At 53.1% G+C, this 12,018-nt stretch overlaps 1 protein-coding gene across 4 annotated transcripts in view; it reads right to left on the bottom strand.

The window, feature by feature from the left end:
• The window catches only part of ST3GAL1 (ST3 beta-galactoside alpha-2,3-sialyltransferase 1), a 68,091-nt gene that overhangs the window by 21,956 nt on the left and 34,117 nt on the right, over nt 1–12,018 (bottom strand). For all 4 annotated transcript variants that reach the window (XM_019651289.1, XM_019651288.1, XM_019651287.1 and 1 more), the window contains one exon: nt 6,375–6,420. The gene's annotated coding sequence lies outside the window, so the exon portion shown is untranslated. The remainder of the gene's footprint in view (nt 1–6,374; nt 6,421–12,018) is intronic.

The raw sequence follows: 12,018 nt of genomic DNA, 5'->3' as shown, positions 1-12,018 counted from the left end.
CCTGCCATACGTGTCACCTCCTCTAAGAAGATGAACTTAGTGTGCTTCACGGTAATCATCAGTCCCTCTCTATGCCCCCAGGACAGGCACACCCTCGCCCTGCTGGCCAGGAGTGCCCCAGGGAGAGAGCCGTTCTGCGTCAGCTCGAGGGCTGGGAGCGGGAGACGGCACACCTTGTTCCCAGCTGCCCATCAAAGGGCCTCCCACTCGGAGAACGCAGCGCTTTCAAAACCTCTTGTTCTGCCCATTTTGCTTCAAAACACACAGGTGCACTTTTATGTCCTGCTAAGACGCAGGGGGGCGAGGCGCGCTTTGAAAAGGCTGGCTGCTCCCCTGGGGTCTCAGGGAGACCAAGGCCGGACAGGGTGGCATGTCCAGGCATATTTCCGGGAGTGGCAGGGCAAACGCCACACGAGGCAGGGCTCTCCATCGGAGGGTTCCAGCGCTTACGTTTGGCCAGCTGGGTGACCTCCGCAAGCCTTCCTCACCTGTAAATGGGGCACTGCAAACGGTCGTCTGTGAGCGCCCTGGGCTGACGCACAGACCACCGGGGAATGGGTGAGGGATAGGAGGGCTCTCGCCAGGTATAAAGGGTGGGGTGGGAGTGGGGGGCAAAACCTGAAGAGGGGCCGCCCAGCAGTTGTCTCTCCTCTGGGGTCCTGGCCCTTTGACTTTCTCCTTCCCTCTCCTGACGAATGGCCAGCACTACCCTGTATCAGGGAGACACTGGCAGGTGAATTTTGCTGGCAGGTGTCTGTGTGTATATATGTTGTGCGCTTGGAGCTACACACCCAACATGTTGATTCTCAGCGAAGAAGAGGAACAGTCAAAAACCCGGGAGGCTGAATGATGAGGAGGAGTTTGCTGCCTCTCACTAATGCAGACAAACGAAGCACGTGGTCTTCAGATCCGACTTCTATTCCTGTGGCCCCCAAACCACGCCCAGATGCTAATTTTCTCCCTCTTTTGCAGGCAGATAGGCAGCTCAGAGGGCAAGCGCCTCCTGAGAAGCCGGGACTTGGCGTTGGCCCCAAAAACATTCACTCCCTTTCATTTCTTGAGCTCAGCCTCTGAAAGCATCGACGGAGCTATCATCTTCCCTAAAATTTAAAGCATTCCCTCTGAGCTCAGGCTCCAGGCATAAAAGGAGCGGGGTCTTTCCGGCAGTGCCTCAGGTCCATGAGACACTGACAATCCAGCCTCTTCGTAATGGGAGGACAAAAATCCCATCCCAGACCTTACACCCTCCTTTCATGCCCTCTCCACGCTGTTCCCTGCTCACGCCTCTCACCTGCTCAAGTCTCCAGTGGGTTCTCCCCACACCTAGAATGAAATCTAAGGTTCTTATCATGGTCTGCAAGAGCCTACAAGAGCTGGCCCTTGCCTACGGTCTGGCTCCACTTTCTACGCCTTTTCTCTTGTGTACTCTGCTCAGGCCACACCAACCTCAAGCTTGACAACCACAGGACCTTTGCACAGGCAATTAGCTTTGCCCAGAGTGTTTTTCCTATAGAAAGCTTAAATATTCTTTACTTAGCCCAGAATACTGAGTCAAATGTCCACTCTTTGGAGGGACCTTCCCTGACTCTTTTGTATCCCCGAATCGTACGCAATGTTTATCACCCCCGGCACTTCCCCTGCCTTTGTTTTCTGACACCATGTACTTATCGTATAGCTGAAAATATTTTCCATGCAACTAGGTTCCCGGAGTTCAGAGACCTCCCTTCATTCCCCACTGTGCTCCTAGAAGAGTGATCTTACATAATCTTTAATAATCACCCGAAAGGTAGGTCTTATCCCCATTTTACGGATGAGAAAACGGAGGCCAAAAGAAGTCCAGAGGTTACAATCTACCTAATCTCCCAGGTCGCAGGTGTTAAACCCAGGACTGAAACCCAGACTTCTTCAGTGCCAACCCAGTGCCAGGAGACGCAGCTCCACAGGCCTCACGCTCATGTGTGTTTTCTGTGTAGGCGAAGAATGAAAGGCCCCGGCTGCTTTTTATGTGGGTCATTTTTTTCCAGGTTGTGTTTGCAGTAAGCAATCATGAAACCTGAGGGGGTAGCCTGCTTCCTGTTTGCTACACATGGTGGATTCCCCACACTCAGGGTTCCTGGTCTACACTGCAGCCCACCGCATGTGCAGGCATCTGTCAGGGACCTCTGGCCGGTCCCCGTGGACAGAGGGCCAAGGGGAGCCGACACAAACCCAAAGCTCACGCTGCCAGCTGTGCCATGAGTGATACAGCCCCTGGTCTCTGACTCAGGGGTCCCGTGTCTTCTGCCAGCACCCATGAAACAAGAATAGGCTAACTCATTAGCCTGTAAGTGACATCAAATCAAATCCCAGACTTAACACCTATGCTGTTCTGCTTTCCAGACGGTAAAGTATTTTACTATCAGCAAAATGGCCCTGTGGATGGGGCCACTTTCTGTCTCATGCCTTCCCCCACCTGGTGACCGTCACGTCTCAAGGACCACCTCCCTAGTAACACTTCCCTGATTCCCTCTCCACCGCTTTTCCCTCTCCAACCCTCCACAGGACCTTTGCACAGGCGACTCGTTTTTCCCAGAATGCTCTTCCCGTTCTGAATGGGAATTCATATGAGGCTCGGGTGTGTTAGATGGAACAGACCAGGAGAAAATTTGATTTGATTGAAGGAGAGAGAGATACCAGCCTTAGGTAGTAACCACAGAACCTATCAAGCCAGTGAATTTGGGAAAATACATAACATAGAGATGTGAGAGTTTCCGAATGCTTGCATCTTTATGACCTTGAGAGTGAGCTCAGCCATGAACTCTCTGGAATTCGACCAAACGGAGGATGTGGTCAGGTGGAGCCTGAACGGCCGTTGAGGGCACACAGACTGTGTCTTATTTAGTTCTGTATCCCTGGTGCTGTACTCTCAGCCCTGGTCCCTCATGGGGGCAGAAGGACAGACGGATAACGCATGATGCTGCTGGACGATGGGCTTGCTGGTCGACCACCAGGCGGCCTGTTCCTTGGGGAGGAGGCACGCAGGGCCGGGCCCTGGGCCTCACAGTACAGAAGCTCTTTGAACGCTCCTTATGGGAAGCTTTCAATGAGCTCCCAGGCCAGTAAGCAGGAAGAGCTGCTTTCTGATTGTTATTTTTCGAGCTGAATGAGATCCAGTTAATGGAAGACTTAACTCCTTCTGGGCGCTGAGGACAGAAAGACATTGCCCTGCTCATAGACGTTGAGTGTCTATCTGGCTCTGTAGCTACAGGTCCCAGACTGGGGAGAGGTACCGACTGCTTGGAGCTCTCACCTGAATGCCCGAGGCAGGACCACCAAGGTCGTGCCCCCTTCTGCCGACAGCCCCGGTTCTACCAAGTCAAAGCGAAGCTGCCAGGACGCTCTGTCCCCAGGCCTGACTGCTGCCTGCCTTGGAGGCAAACGCTTGTGGCATTTCAGGATCACAGAGAGACACAGGGAGGACCACGCTTTCCTGCTTCCTTCGCCAGGTAATGAAACCGAGGCTCAGGGAGGGGACGTGACTTGCCCAAGGTGGTAGATGAGTCTTTGGTGGCACCGAGACTAAAATCTAGGGATCCTACCTCCCCAAACATGTCCCTTCCAGCACACCCAGCCTGTGAGCTGCTAGAGCAGGAGCCAGACACAGATGGCAGGGTGAAGTGACCCCCAGACAGGACGGGTCTGCCTGCCTCTGCCCCTGCCCACACCGCAGGCTCTGCTTGCCGGAGCCCCCTCTCCTGCGGTCAGCTCGAGCTCCGCAGTGAGCCCCCAGTACCATTTCTTGCTCAATTTCTGTGGTTTTGGAATCCAGGTTCTTGGCCTTGCTCAGAAAGATGGGCCTGAAATAGTGAATTACAGTGCACTAAAAACTCACAGTCCTGGTTCAAACGTGTTTTGTCCAGAAAAAAAAAAAAAAGAAAAAAAAATACTAAGCGAGAATATGAAATCATTTCAAATGTCACCCAAGAGTGCACTGTACAAAGAAGATGAAGAATGAGACAAGTAGTTTCCTATGAAAGACACGCCTTTTTTCTGCCCCGTTCAATTCTGTTTGATTTTTCTCGCTACGCAACTGCTGCTCCCTGCCACACCTCTACAGACAGGTGGCAGATCGAAAGGACAAAAGACAGGAGTGGCTGTGTTTGGCGGGAGAGTGGGGAGGCAAACACACAGAGAATCAGACTCAAAGAATGTGATGGTACAATAAACACATTCCCTGCCCCAGGGCCTTTGCACATGCTGTTCCCGCCACCTAGCATGTGCTTTACCCTAGAATCCGCATGGCTGCCTGCTCCCTTGCTGCATTCATGTTTCTGCTCAAATATCCTTTTTAGAGAAGCCTTCCTAAACCATCACCGTTGTCATTATCCCCTTGAGGAGCTGCGTTTTCCCTCACAGCCTTAACCACAAAATGACACTCTGTTGTGTATTGAATTCCTTGTTAGTTTGTCTGTCTCCCCTCCACCAGGAGGGCAGGGGTTTCTTCTGTGTCACTTAACTGTTGTGTGTTCCTGCAACCTCCTGCTGAGGCCCTCAACAAATACGTGTAGACTGAGGGCACAGTGAAAAACACTTCAAACTCAGGGAGCAGAGGTTCATTCTAGTTTGTGCATAGTGAAAGGTGAGGGTCTCAGTCATTTTTGGGCCTTAACGTCCTCCTACAGATAATAGGGTGATTGCAATGACAATCTCAAGTCAGCCTTGCCCAGGACTGGCCTGGGACAGGGTCCGGCTTAGTGCAGGTACCCTCTGATCTCTGCACATTGTGTTTGGAGGTTTCTTCTCCTAGCTGAGCTCTGCTTGTCCCCTGCTGAGCAGATTGGCCCTCCTCAGGAAGCGGAGGGCAGAGCTCAGCCTACACACTTCCTTTCCTTCTGCAAAAACAACAAAACCAAAAATACTACCAAACCACATTGTGTGCCTGTACAGCTGTCCAGAGCTGTGGCAAGCAAGTGTAAGTCCTGCCTGCTCGCTCCTTCAGGCCTGGGCAGGATGTCGGGCGCACAGCATGTGAGGAGGCACCTGGCCCCACTGTGGGGCCCATGGGTCTGCTCCCAGATAACCCGGAGCCTCGGGGAAACGTCCTTGGAATGGTGAAAGGGCCTCTGTCAGCCAAGGTGGCTTGTTCCTGAACCTAGGTATGCGTGACCAGGACACCCACGGAGGATGGGGTTGTTTTTATTAAACACCACCCACCCGCTCCTCAGTTCTCTGCTCAACAGCTCTGCTTGTCAGCTAAAGCAGCAGCATGAGCGTCATCAAAGTCTCATTGCTACCCCGGCTGGGAAACCACCGCCGAGGGTCAGCCTTAGCTGTATTTGGTCCACAGCCCACTGTACAGAGGGGCAAACTGAGGCCTGGTAAAGGGAAGGGGCGTGGCTAAAACCACACAGTGTGATAGAGCAGAGCCAGACCTAGAAGCAGATTTCTGGACAGGGACATTTGCCGTTAGATCGTGGCTCTTTAAACTGTTATCTTGCACCCAGGCAGAAACCAGAGACTGAAAACAGCTTTTCCGGTTAAGGTGGGGGTGGGGACCCCTAACCTAGTTGCTGGGCCTTCTCACCACCCCCAAGGTGGTTTGAAAAACAAAGTTCTCCACAGACCACACCCACTGTCCACGCTGGTGACCCCAGAATGCCACATCCATTTCCAACCCCCAACCCACGAGGTCTCTGGAGACGCAGAGACCAAATCAGGCTGTTAATCTGTGGTCACGTTACTAAGTAGGACTGGTTTGTTCTCAGAGTTTTCTCAGAAACGGGTTCTAAGAAATCTTCTAGAAACAAGAGAGTGGGTTTCGAAGATGGGGGAGAGGGCTTGGGTGTCCCTGGTGGGTGCATAACTGGGGTGCATAACTGGACCCCACCTCCACCGCCGGCCCTGCCTGCCTTCCTACCACGAAGTCAAGGGTCCTACTTTCTGAATCACAAAGAAAAAATCACCCATCTTTGAAACAGGCTATAGATACAGCCCTACACATGGAGAGCGCCATCATCATATTGGGGTATAGAAAGCAGTTCTCCTGTTATCCGCGTTGGTGGCTTGTCGGTGTGTATGAATGTGGCAAACGAAACACTCAGTTAACCAGAACTTTCTAATGATGAGATGAACACATCGTTCCCCGAACTGCCCCACCACACGGGGTTAGCAAGGGCTGCCTTCTAAACATCCTACAGGTATGGACAGCCTGCTGTGTCCTGGGTGCTGCAGGACGCACAGGGAAAGACACAGGAACCAAGCCACAGGTCTCCCCCGCTTGGGGGGCGGAGGGACAATCATTTCAACATGGTTGAAGGCAGAGAAAGCAAGACAATTAAGAGCACGGGTCCTGGAGCCAAAGAGAGCTGGGTTCAAATCCCAGGTCTGCCACTTACCCGCTGTGTGACCTCAGGGGAGTTCTCAACGTCTCAGTTTCTTTATCTGAAAAAACAAACAAAAAAAGAAATGGTCAGGCTTACCACAGGGAGAGTGCCTGAAACGTGCTCAGCTCAGGCACTCAGAGTAAATACATCTTAAGGGCTAATGTGAAGTGACAGAGCCCAAACAAGCCATTCACCGGTGAGGCGAGCACAGCAGTTGCCTGCAGAGTGCTGGGTGGCAGTCAGGGGACCTCAGTGTCAGCCTTCTAGTCGCAAACGGCTAATGGAAGCAGTGTACTGCGTGATCGCTAGGGCCATTTCCTGCGTTAGACGGAAGATCAGAGGGCCTGCTCTAATTCTGAGCTCTCTCCTGCACCAACCATGGGGTTAAGATGCTTCACACACACTGTGGAGCCTCCCAGCAGTCCCCAAGGTAGCCCCAGCGTCCTGTGGGACAGAGAGAGGATCCGAGGTTCACCTGGCAGGGCTTGGCAGTAACCCAGGCGTGGTGAGGGGCAGTGGAGGCTGGGAGCCCGTCTGTCAGGTGGAAGCTGTTCTCGGCCCCGCCCCACCCCAGAGGCCAGTGCAGGTGGCAAGTCCCAGGTCACATAGGGTGGGGGTGGGCCTGACTCTGGAATATTCTAACTGGCAGGAAACACGCAGCTGGGCATTTTATAAAGGGAGAGAGTATCTGAGAATTAGGGAAATGTTATTGTTTTAGCTTTTTCCCTAAAAGCTGAGTGGGGGCCCACCCTAAACAACAATGACAAGAGATAATAACACGCGTGGCTTAACTGTAACCGGGTGGGCTTGCAGCAGTGTCAGCCACAGGTGCTCTTGGCTCTTGTTACCCGTAAGGTGTGCAAAACGCCTTCCTGCCTGGGGGTAGGGACGGTAAGAACTTCCTGAACGGCCAAGACAGCCTGAGCCTCTTTCTGTCCCTCTCAGCCGAGTGCGCTCACGCCATGCACCTGAGCTCGCTGACCTCTGCACATCAATAATGGATGACCCTGAGGCCCGCGGACGTTAATATTACATAGTGGCCGCCCCGGCCAGCAGGAGGGCATGGGTGCCCTGGATGGGCTTAGCCTGCCTCACACTCTCCACAGAAACATGAAAAGAGGGATTTTGAAAAATCATAATAGAGTTGAATTAAAAGTAATTCCTTTCTAGAACAAGCAACGTGTGTTGTTTGCTCACTTTCTCCATTCACGGAAGCTCTGGTGGGACACAGGCTGGCAGAACTAACAGCCGGTAAGCCTCGAGGCCACAGATGCAGTGGCCGGGGAGCCGCCGGCCTGTCGCTCATGGCGAAGCATCCTTCACGGAGTCGCTTACCCACTGTGGCACGGAGGGGCAGGGCCGGGGAGCCCAGAGCTGCTGGCCTTTCCTACGGCAGCAGATCCCTCACTCCCAGGGACCCTGGAAGTCGATTCACCTGGAAAGGCTGGTTTCAGCTTTTACTTTCCTCAGCTGGGGTCAGGCTCCCTGAAGGCGCTGGGTCTCTGCAGAGGGGATGCTGTGGGCACCCAGCCCAGATGGCCTTCCCTAGGCTGGGCCACCACTCCTCAGCCACTATGGCTGCTAGCAGCTCACAGCTGCCGCTTGCTCCAGGGGATTGCCCCAGCCAGACAGGAGCTGCCTCACCTGGGAGGTGACCACCTCCTGGTGCCCCACCACCCTGGGCGGCGCAAAGACAATGACTGAAACCTGGATTACACGAGGCCCCCTTTGCCTCAACCACCTGGTTCAAACTCTCAGCTTTAGAATGAGCCACAGAAGCCTTTGGGTCATTTAGCAAAGACTCACCGGGGCCCAGAATGCACCGGGCCCTTCTTGGATGCTGGCGATACAGCAGCAAACAAGGCAAAGCCCCCTCCTCTTCTAGAAACTCACCCATCCAATTAGACAGCGCAGTGAACACTTCTGCAGAAAATGAAAGGGGGTGGCATGACAACGGGTGACCGGGAAGGCAGCACCGGGAGGGTTTGCAGCTGAGCTCCCGTGTGAGTCAGCCATGCAAAGACAGCGGTGAGGGGAGCAGAGTTCAGGCAGAGGGGCAGTCAGCGCAAGATCACATGCAGACGTGAGCTTGTATTCAGCAGGAGGCCAGTGCGGTGCGAGCGTGCTGAGCCAAGGGGATAGTTTCACAGGACGAGGTCAGAGAGGGAAGCCTGGCCGGATTGCGTCGCCCCAGGAGGACAGTGACTTGTCACCCAACAATTTAGCCAAGGTGACAGGCTCCTCACAGCTTCCCTTTCCAGTCACTGCCTCTGGGCTGTGTCCTTGGGGAACCAGGCTACACACACCTGTTCCCACTGGAGGTCCCAGGCCGAGACCCTCTATCCCATCGGATGTCTCAACATGAGAGGTGAAGCCTCGTGTATAAATCCATCAGTGGCCATTTGAACACCAGCTCCAGTCTCCAAATTGTGTTCTGGGCTTTCACAGGAAGGCATCTATCAGATGCGGGCCAATAAAGATTGCATTGCCCTTCATCTCCTATCAGATGAAACAGGGGCTGCGGGAGGCACGGGGTGGGGGTGGGGGATACCTGCCAGAGGTGCTTTCAGAGGGGGCTCCCTGCTGCCCAAAGGCAGCTGCAGGTTCTGCTCCTTGCTTGCTGGGCAACTTAAAACCAGTGCTGAAAACATTTGGGGCCCGTCTGCTCCTCTGGAAAATGGGAACGCTAGTGTCTGTCAGAGAGTTGATAAAGGCAGCTTGCAAACTCAGCACGTGCTGGGCACAGGTGTCCGGTCTTCTCATTAAGGACAGTGTCCCGTGCCTGGGCTCAGTGGTCCTCTGCGCGGGGGCGGCCACCACAGCTGGGAGCAGCATGGGGACGCAGGACAAACTCCATCCGAGGAAGGACGGGATGGAGCAGGAGTCTAAGGAGGCCACACTCCAGTCCTTTCTTCCTAAGCGCTCGTACTGCGTGATTCACACAAGGAACCAGTGACCTTTTTAAATAGGATTGTGAGGGATGAACAGACGTGCTGGTAGCCAAGGCGGATAGAAGGCGAAGAAAGGGAACACTGTCCCTTTCCCTCTTCAAATCTCCAGCACCATTATCCAGCACCCGAATTAAATCCCTTGGACAGACTTGCACATTTTGGCAGTAAATACTCATCTCTGGGGTTTTCAAAGATCGACAAACCACATCTGGAAAATTCTCATCAAGCCAACGCTTGCTAAAGATGGAAAAGCAAGCTTAGCGGGGCTCGGGGCTTTCATTAACGGTGTGTGGGGAGGTAGGCGTGCGTGAAATGTGCAGTCCTCGTGAAAGTAGCAAGAGTCACGTAATGGGCTTGTTCTGACACATTTAGTAACATAGAAGGGCGACCGTCCTCACTGGACACCTACGATGTGTCTGGCGCTCTGCAGACAATAGCTAACTACTTATACACGCACTGTTTCAAACACTTTTGTGGGTTAAGCCGTTCAATCTTCCCGACAACCTAGGATGAGGGGCCCTATTGTCGCCCCCTATTCAGTTTGAGCACAGAGAGGTGAAGTCACTTATCCAAGGTCACACAGTGAGGAGAGGGCAGAGTCGGTACCTGAATCCAGGTTGCAACCATCGGAGCTGAAAATGTGAGCTCAGCAAACCCACAACGGCTCTCCCTGGGCAGCTGTAGTGCTCGGCAGCTCCCTGCCCAATGGTGTGTGAGTCGATTTCTGCAGATTGGCAGCCAGTCAGAATTTGCCCTGTGCCAAGCTCCAGGTCAGGCTTTTACTGAAGCCATTCCAGTGTCTTTTCTGGCAGCACAGTGGTTGGACAGTTCCATGGCAGAGGGCCCAACAGCCCCAGCCCGACTCTGGAGACTGCCATTACAAGCTGTGTGACTTTGAGTAAGTTTCTTTCCTTCTCTGGGTTTCAGTTCCTGCCTTGGAAAAAGGTGGTGGTGAGAAGTCCATCAGGGCGGTGGGAAACACGCCCAGGCTAAGCCACAAAAGACCAGTGTCCTTCAGCATCACTACCTCCCTGGGGATTTTTGGCAGCTTCCCCAAATTTCGAACCTCCCAATCGGCCCAAGGTTGTGCTAAGTCAGAGGATATGGAAACTGTTGCCTCATGTGCATGTTTTGTCTGCATCACATAGCAATTGACAAAACTTTGAATTAGCTGCCACTTTTAAAATTCAGAAAACTTCACCAAAAAACCTGGACTCTGGCTTCCTTTAATAAAAGAAGGAAGGTCCGGGAACCCTGGGCTCACATTCCCCATAGCGACAATCCCCTGGGGTTGAGCAGCAGTTATCTCCTTTGGTCAGGACATGGTCATTTTTCCAGTTTGCCACAGGCCCCACCACTCCCTATTGCTTACCCAGATCTGTTTATCCATTGGTATTACCCACATCGCCCCTGTGGACATAGGAGAGTGTGACCTATGGACTGGATGTTCTAACGGTGTCACCTGCTGCTGCTTTCCATGACTTTCCTGATGTTATTCACCTGCCACTAGATGCCGCCCTGCATCCCCTGGGATAGAGAGCAGAGGGCCACCCGCTGAGGCTCTGTCCGCTAGGGCTGCCTTCCACCGCTCAGCTGAAGGCAGAGGCCCTGCCTCTGCCAAGGCTCTGATCCCCTGGTCAGCGGAAAGATGATAGCCTCCTATAATTACCTGCAGTGTGTAATAAAGCCCCATTTAGAAACCTTAGAAAGGACCCAGCAAGAACTTTTTCCTGGGTAATTTCCTCATCATAGAATTTCAGGGTTAGAAAGGACTTTTATAAAGGCATCTAGGCCAACGTATCATTTGATGCTTAACTCTCCTCCAGCGAGCCCGACATGATTTGTTCAAGGTCTTACTGTTGGCCCAGCACGGCTGGGAGCTGAAAATAGAAAGAAGCAGCGCAAGCAGTCCTCCCAGGACTGGAATCCTGGAGTCCTCCCAGGCTGTGGAGGCCGGCCCGGTAAACAGATAATGACAGTGCACGACTGCAAGCGCCAGGACACCTGGCAGCTACCACTGCTCAGCCATACTGTGTGCCAAACACTTCGTATAAATGACCTCACCTAATTCTCAAGGAAACTCTCCCATGGAGGTGCTATTTTGAATCCTTGGTTTGCAGATGAGAACTCTGAGGCTCAGAGAGGTTAAGGCCCTTGGTGGAAGTTGCACAGCCCATAGGTGCTGGAGCAGGCTTTGATCCCTGCCATGTGAGACTCGAGCTGGGGTTGCAAACATGACCTTAGCCTGCTATTCTAGATGAGCCGCCTGGGGAGCAGAGAAGGACAACCACAAAGCAGAGGAGCCTAGGGTGGGTGAGGGGCCAGGCTGAGAGGGTAGGGCAGGCACAGAGATGGGGGGGTGGGGGCTCATTAGCAATCAGAGCAATGCAAATGAAAACAGGATGAGCTATCCCTTGACACCTATGGGCCTGGCAAAATTAGCAGGCACTGGGATGCCAAGTGTTGGCAGGTTTTGCAGACAGGGAAGCTCATACCCTGCTAATGGGAAAGTGGGCTCTGGAGCTGCTCTAGGGAAGCGCCTGGCAGTGCTGGGATGCGTTACACAGAGGCGTGCTCCATGAGCCAGCAATTCTACTTCCCCGTGAACACCAGAGCTCTCCAAAGTGCCAAGGAGAGGATCATCAGGCACATTCTAGAATGTTCTTATATATATATGTTATATTTATATATATATGTTATATATA

Source organism: Hipposideros armiger, unplaced genomic scaffold, assembly GCF_001890085.2.
Source record: "Hipposideros armiger isolate ML-2016 unplaced genomic scaffold, ASM189008v1 scaffold_157, whole genome shotgun sequence".
NCBI classification, from domain to species: domain Eukaryota; kingdom Metazoa; phylum Chordata; class Mammalia; order Chiroptera; family Hipposideridae; genus Hipposideros; species Hipposideros armiger.
This window is presented reverse-complemented; position numbering and strand designations above follow the sequence as displayed.